This window comes from Macaca thibetana, chromosome 12 (genome assembly GCF_024542745.1).
Source record: "Macaca thibetana thibetana isolate TM-01 chromosome 12, ASM2454274v1, whole genome shotgun sequence".
NCBI classification, from domain to species: domain Eukaryota; kingdom Metazoa; phylum Chordata; class Mammalia; order Primates; family Cercopithecidae; genus Macaca; species Macaca thibetana.
In genome coordinates this window covers 75,612,367-75,624,200 of record NC_065589.1, presented here as the reverse complement: position 1 = coordinate 75,624,200, position 11,834 = coordinate 75,612,367, and the positions used below count along the sequence as shown (strand labels likewise).

At 39.8% G+C, this 11,834-nt stretch overlaps 1 protein-coding gene across 2 annotated transcripts in view; it reads left to right on the top strand.

Moving 5' to 3' along the window:
* The first annotated feature begins 8,007 nt into the window (after positions 1-8,007).
* B3GALT1 (beta-1,3-galactosyltransferase 1) overlaps positions 8,008-11,834 on the top strand; it is a 562,550-nt gene continuing 558,723 nt past the window's right edge. For both annotated transcript variants that reach the window (XM_050752822.1, XM_050752821.1), the window contains exon 1: positions 8,008-8,344. The gene's annotated coding sequence lies outside the window, so the exon portion shown is untranslated. The remainder of the gene's footprint in view (positions 8,345-11,834) is intronic.

Sequence of the window (11,834 nt, the reverse complement as noted above, 5' to 3'; positions counted from 1 at the left end):
CTGTCACCCCCAAATTCTCTTGCAGTTGATGTGGCCATGTCTAAGAGTTCTGGCCAATGAAATGTCAGTGTAAATGACACATATCACACCTAAATGATCCTTCTTGCTCTTGCACGCCTTTTTCATCAGTATATTGAGTTCTAGAATGAGTTTGAAAATTGTATGTTGAAGATGAAAGTGCCTACATGACCGTGTGGAGCAAACCCCTTTGTCCTTTCTCCTCATATTAATGGAACAAGAATGAGTTAAAAAAAATTCCCTTGTGTTACACCATTGGCATATTATAGTTTATGTTTGCAAGATAGCTACACTAATGAATACTTTAGAAAAGAGCTTTTGAGGAAAGAATGTGGTGAAATGAGCCACGAAATTTACTTGCAATGAAGAAACATATCTGCTTTAGTGGGAAACACATGAACAGAAGTCTCACTCCATTGAGCTTTGAAAGACTGTATGGAAGTTGAGGCAAGTTAACCACTTCAACTTTATAATTACTGCTACTCTAATATATTAATTAATAATAGTGTTTATCTACAAAACTAATGTATACTGAACATTAATCTTCCAGATACTGAACTAAGCACTTTGTACATATTATCTCATTTAAATTCCAAAGTACCTCTAAGAACTAGATATTATTATTATCTTTATTTACACACGTGAGGAAATGGAGACATAAGACATAAGACACGTGCCTAGATTTCACATTTCATAAGAGGTAGACCTAGAATTTTATCTCAGGTTGATCTGTCCCCAGAACCTACATTTTTAATTCATTCTATTGCCTAGAAAGCAAAACACTTTAAAACTTCCCTATAAATACTCATTTGATATAAATAAAAACGTGCATGGAATGGTTGAGGTTTTGAGGTTGAGTATTCTAAAATGATCTAAATCATGTTTCTGTTAAACATATTGTCAGTTGATCACCAAAACCAGGATTCATCTTATTGTAGCTCTATCATGTGTTTATTGTCCAGATAACCTCAAAAATATATCTCACCTGTGTTTGTATCAATTTATACTAACCACTTAAGTGACTTAGACATAACACATTAATAACCCAATGGTTAATTTTCATTAATTTCTCATTAAAAGTCAAGCAGAAAACTGTACTTTCATATATTTTAGTTATTTTATTTCCTTCTTTTGACTAATCTGAAATTGTGCCTAATTCAATTACTGTGTTACTCTCTAGAAAATTATGATGTTCTTGCTTCCAAAAGCTAAAGCCCAACAAAGAGGATCTATGGTCCAGTACCAATATCAGCTGTTGGAAATTATCTTCTAGCTCTAATGCAATTATTTCTTCTAGATTTCAAAGATTCCTATTCATTTCCCAGAAATAAAAATTTTTAAGGCCAAAAAGACATCAATTAGTTACATTAAAGTACCTGATTCAATGTACTATTAAGAGATTTCCAAGTTGCTACAACCACTTGAGATTTCCTATAACATCTAATGGATACCACTGTTATAACATCTTTGGTAAACTTGACTGCGGGATGTAAACCTGGGGGTGCTGTTGGCTTAGCACTGGATTTATTCAAGGAAAATTACACAAAAGACTTAAAAATCACACGGTAGTGGCTCTCTTGAGAGCTGACAAGCAGGCTGGAGGAGATAAATACAAGCAAAGTAAAATACATTGTCATCTTTCTTATATAAAATAACATTGATTATAATATAACATATTTCTAGTACCTAAAACCTAATAGAGATGTTAAAAATGTATCATGCTGGGAATCTGACTTATCTTACCCTCTGCAGACACGTTTTGTAATGCCCTTGTTATAAATATTTATAATTAATGTCTTAATCAAACAGTGCCTGATAATAATCAGAACTGCTTTTCTAAGAATGAAGTACTCAAGTCAAGTACTATATAGGTTTAGCTGGTGAGTATAATTTTTAAAAACTGAATATGGTATATACAAATAAAAAATCTCAACCGAAACAGTGAATAATACAAAAATAGAAGCCATTATTACTAATTTTTTTTTTTTTTTTTTTTTTTTTTTTTTTTTTTTTTTTTTTTTTGAGACGGAGTCTCACTCTGTCGCCTAGGCTGGAGTGCAGTGGCCGGATCTCAGCTCACTGCAAGCTCCGCCTCCCAGGTTTACGCCATTCTCCTGCCTCAGCCTCCCGTGTAGCTGGGACTACAGGCGCCCGCCACCTCTCCCGGCTAATTTTTTGTATTTTTAGTAGAGACAGGGTTTCACCGTGTTAGCCAGGATGGTCTCGATCTCCTGACCTCGTGATCCGCCCGTCTCGGCCTCCCAAAGTGCTAGGATTACAGGCTTGAGCCACCGTGCCTGGCCTATTACTAATTTTTTAAAAATTAAAGAAAATAACGTTTTTTGTATTTGGATACTCACATAAAATTATTAAGAATTCACACCTCAGCCGGGCGCGGTGGCTCACGCCTGTAATCCCAGCACTTTGGGAGGCGGAGGCGGGCAGATCACGTGGTCAGCAGATCGAGACCACGGTGAAACCCCGTCTCTAGTAAAAATACAAAAAATTAGCCAGGCGCGATGGCGGGCATCTGTAGTTCCAGCTATTCAGGAGGTTGAGGCAGGAGAATGGCGTGAACTCGGGAGGCGGAGCTTGCAGTGAGCAGAAATCGGGCCACCGCACTCCAGCCTGGGTGACAGAGCAAGACTCTGTCTCAAAAAAAAAAAAAAAAAAAAAAAAAGAATTCACATCTCTTGTGAGATAAGAATAACCTATAAAGGAATAGAATTGTAATTAATTTCAGAAAGGACTGCAAACCTTGGACATAAAGATGTGGACTGTAAGATTTTCAATGTTCACATAATCTAGATTTTTTAAAAATTTTGAAGTGTGAAACTGTATTTTCACTTTATAATTAAATGAATATTAATAAGGAGATAAATTTTTTCTACCATTAAAAAAAATCCACTTTTTCTAATAACTGCTAAAAATCCTTTCTGTAAGATAAAGGCAATTAGGCATGTTTGAGTCTACAGGCAATACAACTGGTACATTACATGGTATTAAGCTCATAAACATTTGCTGTTAACTTTCTGATTTATTTTAACGCGTCAAAAATTCTTGACATAGCAAGTGTATAAAATATTTTTTGAGCATTTTACTTTAAGGACTTCAATAGGGAGATGTACAAGTCTGCTATATTTTTCCTTGTGAATGTGAAAGTGTTCTATGGTGCTCACTGGGTCTCTGTGTAGCCAGCAGGCAATAAAGCAGAAGCAACAATGGACTTGCATGCTTCACTTACCAACTAAACAACATACCCTATGTCCCCCCAGCATCACCAGGTCAACAGCCAGTACTAACCGATTACATCATAAGTATTGAAATATTCTTGGCGACTTGATGTTACAGACATTTAGAGAAGTGGATTTAAAATATCAATCCTGTTATGAAATATGATCCACTGTTAAATAGACACCAAAGGTTACTGAATATAAAATATGCATGCAGCTAACCTCCATAATAATATGACAAACAACAAAAAAAGAAATTGCTAAAGGAAAATACTATGGGTTTATCTTCCAGACAGTACAAAGACTAAGGCAGACTTTCAGAGCAGATAATATTTTTTTTAAGAAACAAAAAGCTTGGCAAACTTAATTTCTAGAAAGTAATTATCAAGCTGCATGGTAGCATAAAGTCCTATTGATCCAAATTTCTCTTTCTGTATGAACTTCACAGACTTGCATGACTTGGCATCAGTAAAAGCTAATGATGATTCATGCTATTAGCTTCAGTAGCCCCAGTCGCTAGGAACTCAGCTTTGACCTTTTATTAGCACTTTTCTCCCAAGGCAAGTAGGATTACTCTCTAGGCTCACTTCCTAATCACCCTAAAACACCTGGAGAATTTGTTAAAAGCCAGACTGAGTGAGGGTCTGGGATGGTAAAAGAAAGTGAAGATTCAGTCTAAGGGAAGAACGCACTTGCCTGTGTAATCTGGACAGCAATCCTGGGATACCATAGAAAATAAAATTACTGTTAGAATTTAACTTATGTAAAGTTAAAATAGTCATAATTGCAAACATTCATGTTAAATATTATAGTTTGGTTTCAACTTTTAGCATCATTTCTCCCTGCTCTTCCCCACAAAACCCCATGTAACATTTATACATTCATTTTTCTCGATCAAACATTTATTGAGCTCGTATTACTACGCTAGACACTTAAATAGCATTCTGTTATGGTAATACAGAAGTCATTAATTTTTTAAAATTAATTTTATAGTGTCCTATGCTTTAAGTGGCTTCAGAAAAAGTATTGACTAATGAAGCCATAGAGAATGTTGCACAAATAACTTGAAAATTCTGTTCCTTTTCTCCTTCCTTACTCCTTCTTGCTCCCACTTCTTCCTCACTCCCCCTTCCCGGACACACACAAACACACACACACAAGCACACGCCTTCCTTTTACTTTTCCATGTCATGCTGCACCAATGTCATATGTAGCACCTCTTAAGTAATCACAGCTTAAAGAAAAAAAGTTCATTATTAATAGAGGTTGGATTCTCTTACTCAAGCAAATAACCAAATTCTAAATTATAAAAATTGAAAATGGAATCTAATGGGGTAAAGAGGTATCTTTTCTAAAATTTTGGTAATGGCTTGATTTCTATAACATTATAAACAAATACTCAAATAAAGGATTGCACATCTTTAAGCATGCTTTTGTTTTAAACATAACAGTAATAGAGGCTGTCGATAATTTAAGACTTTATGAAACTATGTCAATTCAAGTTTTTATACAGGCTTCTGCATAAATCATGACTCTACCACCATTTTAAAATATTGAATGTAAAGAAACGTAACTCTTTTCTAATGTAAGTATCCCACTTGAATTATCCTTTTCCCATTCTGTGTGGATCAAATGGTTGTCACCCTAATCGCCCTACCACAATTCTTTTTAAAGGAAACCAAAGATCTTCTCACCCAGTCTCACCATCTCTTGTCAATACTTACAGTCAAGAGTTGATTTTCAGATAAAATTTTGCCCCCGCTCCAAAATAAACACTATCCTTACTTTTTCTTAATTATAAATGATCTTCTAGTCTTGTTGCCCTGCTATACTCTGTCTTTTGAAATAATTTATATTATCTTAGTTTCAATGATGTCCTCTTTATTAATAACTCTCAAATCTCAGTAGAAAAGAGTATGCTGTGGTGGCAAGAGTACAGGGCTAGGAATTTGAACACTTGCCTGTTTGGAGTCCTGTTTCCTACAAAATTTTGATGAATGATTTTTGTCTTTTACCTGTATTTATGTGTGTGTGTGTGTGTGTGTGTGTGTATGTGTTTGTGGTGTGTGTGTACACACAGGTCCTGTGTAAAGAATATCTTTAAAACTGTTAGTTATGATTAACTCAGTAGAATCTAATCTATTCTGTTAGTTTTCATTCTTGTATTCTTGTTTTGATTTTGCTTCAGTCTTTCAATGCAAAGAAAACCTATCTTTTAATATGAGCACAAACAATATTTATTTTACAGATGTTTTATAGTTTTAAATATGACAATTGAGGTGTTCTGTATTTGAAATTATCTAATAAGTTATATTATTTACAGAAATAGGCTTTATTTCAGGTGTAATTTACATCCAATAATAAAACATAAAAGTCTGCCCTTCATTTAAATTAAGATGCCAACCATTAGATTTCATATCTTAATCATATTGGAAGCGGCAGAGTGAAGGAACTGAAGGAAAAACATTCTAGCTGGGCAACATCAACAAATAAAGTGTATCTGATAGTCAATTTATCCTAACATTGGTAAAGAACCCTTTGAAACTTAATATGTTCATCTTTAGAAATAGATATTATATATCCATAATGAACAGTGCTATTGTAAGAATTAAACTAATTCACATTTGAGAGAGGGTAGTATTTATCATTAAATTCCAGTTCTTCACCTTTTCAGAACAGCTTTTCTGCAAGAGTCCATTGTGGCTTGCGGTTTCAATTACAAGTTAATCCTCATCTCTAAGAAAGGCAGCTATAGATTTTATTTTGTTTTTAATCTCTACTTTACAGATAAGGAATACTGGGAAAGTTTAAGTGACTGACCTGTGATTACTCACCCAGACATAACTGGAGCTGGAACTAGACCGGTTTCTCTCACTTCTTATTTAGTTTTCTGTCTGCTAGATGTAACTTTTGTCATAATGGATCCCAGTGAAGTATTCAGTTCCTATTCCTAATAAATATAGATTTTCTACATCAATTAATATGAAGTTATTTTACATACTTTCAGGATTAGGCCAGTCATTATTGACCATTATTGCTGGTACTGACAAGCCAATTTCTTTCTCTATTAACAAGTGGAATGAATTCTCTCATTGCACAAGGAGAAAACCAGACATATCCATAGGCCAAAAACAGTTATTAAATTAAATTATCTTATTAAACAGTCATATAATTAACACTGGACTTTCTGTCCAATACATCCCATGAAATTCATAATAATGCATGAAAACCTACTTAACATGCAATCTTTTCAGATACTTTAAAAATTTTGTCTTGGTTTTTTGTCTTTACTAATTTTAAATATTTCATGGTTTTCACTATTAGTACATTGTTAATTATGAAGGTTTTTTTTTCTCAGAGTTGCTCATTCAGCATTAGTGATATGATAGCAATAGTGATATGAGGTGTTAGTGTTATATCTGTATGAAGACTCTTGATTTTCTTTAGCTTTTTGCTTCTGTAAGATAGTCATTTGATTGTTTTAATCTCTAAGAAACATGGTACGTAGGACCCATGTATTTTCAAGGATAACTGTCCCAAAATACTGAATAACATGGAAAGATGATATAAAATACTGGAAAATAGGATAATTGGCATCCAGCAATTTGTCAACTATGTAGCTGATATACCCACTTGATTTTGACCCTCACAACAACGTTGTGAGGTGGGTTTGACTATTTATCAGAGAGAGTCACTTAGGGAAGGTCCCATGCTTATTAAAACCTTCATGTACAACTTTTTTTTTTTCTTTTTTTTTTTTTTTTACCAGAACATTGTAATATAAACTTATTGGTAGAACTCTGAGCCATTCAGACATATTTGCACTAAAGAAACTGAAAATGTTCCATAAGGAAAGATCATTACAATTTAAGGGAGAGTGGTGCAGAAAAAGATTTTGTGGCTTTTGTTTTATCTTTTATTGCTAAATAACATTACTTCGCTAGTGTTTGAGTCCAACACACACACACACACACACACACAGGCCATTAGAACATTCAGATTTGATTATCCAAAGAAAAAGGAAAAAAGGAAGCAAACCAATTAGGTTGACTGCTTAAATTATCTTTCCCCATTCTCAAGGTTGGTTGGTTGTTGCGTTCGGAGTGGGGAGGTGAGGGGCGTTTATTTGGAGGGAAGACAGGGAAGGTCCACTCTACCTACAACTCCGACATTTCTCCGTGTGCCTCTTTGCTAGCTGGGGACACTTCGGGGCTGATTACTATGAGGAGTGGTTCCGAGCCTAAGAAGTACTCCTCTTTTCAGCTGCCAAAGGGAGAAGGACGGGGGCGCTGTCTGGTGACTGTTCGCGTGATTCCTTCAAGGCGGCGACCACCTCCTGGGATTCGCTCTCCATCCGCGCCGTTCGTACTCGGGTCCCGCGACCCCTCCCCGCTCCCCCGCTCACCCCAGCGATGCCAAGAGGCTGAACCGCAGGGACGAGGCTCTGGAGACAGAGTCACCCCGAGGCGCCCTTTCCTGCCAAGCAGCGGGCTCCTGGCGGTCAGAAAGCGCCCCAGGACCACCCCTGCGGGCCGGCTTTCCCTCCTCACCTAAGGCTCAGGGGCCACGAATCCCCCATCCTGCGCCCCCCCCCGCGCCTCCCCCATCCCAAACCCCAGCAGCATCACTGCCTCTCCCGGAAACAAGCCCACTGAGCAAAGGCGGAGGAAAACCTTGGGCCTTCCGCTCTGATTGGTCTCCCCCCGCCGCGCGGGGCGAGGCAGCGATTGGCTGCCGGGCGTTGTCAGTCGCCGAGGCCAGAGCCATCGCCGGGGAAGCGCAGCCGGGCTCGGGTGCTCCGGCTGCCGCCGCGGCTGCTCGGCTAGCGCAGCTGGGCGAGCTCGCGCGGGCGCCGCCGCCGCCTCCGCTGCTGCCCACCCCGCCGCGCCGCCGGCGCTGCCGGTCTTGCAGGCGGCTGCCGGGGAGGGGCGGCCGAGAGAGCGGAGCACGAGGAGGCGGGGGCGTCAGAGAAGTGATGCTGGCGCCGGGGATCGGGGCAGCGGCAGCGGAGCAGCAGCATCTTCGGGACCCTGGCTGCAGCGTTCCTGTGGCCCGCGCGCCAGCCCACCAGCCGGAGACCACGCGCCCCACGGGTAAGGTCCTGTCCGGCAGCGCCCGCAAGGCCCCCGGGAAGCTGGCGTGGTCTTTGGGGGTTAAGAGGCGCCTGGTGGCCGGGGCATCCCGACAAAGGTGTTGGGACCCGGACTGCGTGTCCCGACGCTGGGCTGGGCTGCTGCCCGCGCCCGTGCGGCTCCAGCTGGTGCGTTCTCCCTTCCGCGCTGACAGACTTTGACAGCGCGGGGATGGCATTGTGTGAGTGTGGATGTGGATGTGTGCACGCGCACGGCTTGGGGCACTTTGCAGCGAGAACAGTGAGTCCCCTCTGCGTGGCCCGACGTCTTTCAAGAACCCAGGCTGGGCTGGAGTGAGTAGGATGCTGTTGGCTCGGCGGGAGGGAGAACGCACGGAGCGCACGGGAAAGTCCACCGTGGCTCGTAAAGAACCTAGCAAATTGAACTTTATTGTGGTGATGAAAAGAAGGAGCTGTGGACCTGGCGCGCCAGGGGAGAGGCGCGTTCACCGAGGCTCCCCAAAGTCCCACTTTGCCCCGGGAACTTCGGAGCGGAAAGGAGGAGAGGGGAAAGTAACTGGTGGTCCACGTCGCTGAAGAAAAGGAGGAAAAAGAAGTTGGGGCTGAGGGTGGAGGATATTCTTGGGAGAGTGGCGACTTTTAGGTGTCTGAAGCCCCGCGTGGGAGGCTTGCTACACTTTTTTGGAGCGCAGACTTGAGGATGGAGAGTCCCACTCTGAGGTACTGGCAGCGGCTTCTCCTGCCTGGTGGCGGCGTAGGGCGCAGCGGGACAGCTCGGTGGAGGTGGAGCGGGGCTCGGACGCCCGACGGCCAGGCGTCCAGGTGGGGCCACTGCCTCCCCAGGCCACCTTGGCCCGCGTGACCTCCCAGGTTGAGACCGGGCCTGGTGCGCCCCTGGCAGCTGCCAAATGCCTGGCGGCTCCGCCTTCCGAGAAAGTTCAGGCCCGCTGGGGTCTGGGCCATCAGACATAGGGCACCTTAACCACGCAGGGTAACCAGGTTAGGGTACCCAGCTGCCTCCAGAGCGTTTTTGTTTCATATTAGATTATCTTATTTGATAAAGCTATTGAGAGTTCCACCCGTGCTGCAAAGCCTTCCGCAGAGGGCGAATTCTGTGCGCTGCTGCAAATGGATGGTGCTACTGGGCTAAATCCGAATCTCCGTAGTTCAGTGCAGTGGCCTCTGCATCCCTGTTCAGGACGCACAAACTTACTCTTGGCGATTGTTTTCTATGTGGCTCCTTGTCTCTGTGGGAGTATCTGCTTAGGAAAGTTGTTGAAATACCTCAGTACTAAGGAGCTCTCCCCACTGTGTCTCAGATGGGGCGAGGCTGCAGTCCTTGACTGGCGTTGGGGTTGCAGCAGGGAATGGAGGTGGAACATTAGCTCCTTGCTTGCTAGCTTTGGTAAAACAAAAATTGGCTCAGTACAGGGAGGCGGATCTTGAACTGGGAACAGCATTTTTCTTGTTATGTAGCTCCGTGATCTCTTTCACTAGAGGGATCGTTTGTCCCAAAACAAAAAAAATCACAACACAACAAAAATACCCAAAACCAAATCGCAGAAACCACTTTGATTGGGCTCATTTCTTATTTGGTAAAACAGAGAAAATGAAAGTAAGGTACGTAATAGAAATACAATAGAAAATCAGGAGGGAGCTGTCCAAAAATGTCAGGCATTTCTTGATTATTAGTTTTCATTGTAAAGATTCTATTTTCTCCCAATTTAATAACTAAGTTATTTTAAAGCAGATGAATAACTTACGATAAACTAGTAGTGATGTTAGTTTTGGGTCCAAGGATGGTCCCAAGTGATGGTTTTCATCACTTAATTGTTGTGCTGTAAATGGATTTTTAAATATTATTTTAGTCACACATACTGCATTTGGACTAGTAAAAGATTGGTGCTAAGTATTTTCTTCTTAGCATTTATCATATCTGGCTTAAAAGTGTGGTTTTCTGATATGATTAAAGAAAGTGTATAGTTTGTGGTGGTTGTTTCTATGCAAAATTTACCTGCTTCCAGGTGATTACTTTAATATTGCAATATTGTAGTTATTGAAGCCTTCAGGACTTTGTTAAGGTTATTAAACAGGCTAAGCAGTTTATTTTAGTTTTGTGTTTCTTTTATGGAATACTATGGGCTGGTAAAACTTTTTGTTTTCTTCATAGGTTGATATGGGGAAAATAGGATTAAAGTGTGTTATACTTATTAATTAACAATTTTAAAATAAACAAATTAAAACTAAGCTATCAGTAACAGCCAATACTAAAAATGGAACTTCTAAGGAAATTTTTAACAACTTGACTAAGAAAGTGCTTTTTCACCTTGACATCAAGTAACATTTTATAAATCCACTGCATTATGTATTGGAGTAAGCCACAAGTCTTAAAATGGAATTAAGAGCCTTTGTGCTCATTTTAAGGTTGTGTGTGCACGTGTTTGTGTGTGTGTTTGTATGGAACTTGGAGAAAATCTTTTTTTAGATAATTAATTTTAAAATGAGTAGGACAAATATTATCAAGTGCGGAGAATTGTGTCAATAGTCATAAATATTAGGATAAAGCCATAGGAAATATGTTTAAGCATAAACATAAATGATGCAGAGTGTTGGGGTTGGGGGTGGGTACAGGCTTTTGGGAGCTAATGGGTAGTGCCAGCCGCTTATTCAAATTGTACCATTTCTGCAAATGTACTTCAGCTTTAACTTGTTTTGCTTTAGGGCAGCTCGTGAGCTTAGACTGCCATATATTCTAGATGAATTTTAGTAATACAAGTAATGTCAACTTGTCAAGACCCTAGGCTACTAAATTCACTTTTTGACTTGTACAAGATTTTAATTTTAATACTCATCAGATAACTTTTCTAAGAAGATCACATCAATATGAATAGCAATGCTAATCGGTACAATTATTTATGAAATACAACTTATTTAAATTGTCAGATAGTCACGATTAGTGTTTGTACATGAATGGGTAAGAAAGTGAGGTTTGTAGCAGTTTGTTTTTATTAATAGTGAAATCATTCTTTTTCTAAAACCAACAATTTCAGGGGAATTAAAAACTTCAACTGGTTAGTAAATCAGAAGTTCATTCTCATTTTTTCTTTCTCTGTCTGTCTGTCTCTTTCTCTCTCTCTCACCACACAAAAACACATGCATAACACATGCATACTAGAAACACAAAACACATGCATACTAGAAAGGCTCTCAGAAGGAATTTTGCCATGCTGCATTTGAAACAAATTGACTAATCTATTCTGAATGATGAATGTGCATCATAAAGGAATATTCTCATTCTCTTTAGTAATCTATTATATGATACCGGTTTATTCAAGTAACATTTAACAAATTGTACTGTGTTCCTACTATGTGCAAAATACTGTTCTGTTTGCTTTGAATGTGTGAATGAATACATACAATATTGTATGAATTCAATGAATACTTGTATCAGTAAATCACACAAAGATCCCCGCCCTTTTGCAGTTTATATT